Consider the following 573-nt stretch of genomic DNA (forward strand, 5'->3'; position numbering starts at 1 on the left):
ATATATATATATATATATATAATATCCGATGTATTAGAATAATATCTAACATATTTAGTATTGGAATAATAGTGTTACAATAATATCTTCGAAAATATTCGATGATTCAAGCAATCTTGAGTCTTGGGTACCTAAGGACACATCGATGTTGACACATTGAAGTTGTATTATCTGTTTTTACGAGACCCCAGTATTATGCTCACTTCGTGATTGGCGACTATAATACTGTTGACAATATTAGGAAAAATACAAAAAAGTGAATATATTATACTGGCATTAATGAATACATTATACAAATTAATAAATTTCAATATTTAATTTTTTTCTTTTTACTTCAACATTATTTCATCAGAAAAATGTCGACTGTAATACTGTTGACAGTATTAAGAAAAATACAAAGAAGTGAATATATTACTGGCATTAATGAATACATTATACAAATTAATAAATTTCAATATTTAATTTTTTTCTTTTTACTTCAACATTATTTCATCAGAAAAATGAGTTTTCGTTTGACTTACTGATCAAATTTTCTTACAATCGCTCATCTTTGCAACTACTTATTATCCACTT

The sequence above is a fragment of the Mycetomoellerius zeteki genome, unplaced genomic scaffold (assembly GCF_001594055.1).
Source record: "Mycetomoellerius zeteki isolate Tzet28-1 unplaced genomic scaffold, Tzet1.0 scaffold206, whole genome shotgun sequence".
NCBI classification, from domain to species: Eukaryota; Metazoa; Arthropoda; class Insecta; order Hymenoptera; family Formicidae; genus Mycetomoellerius; species Mycetomoellerius zeteki.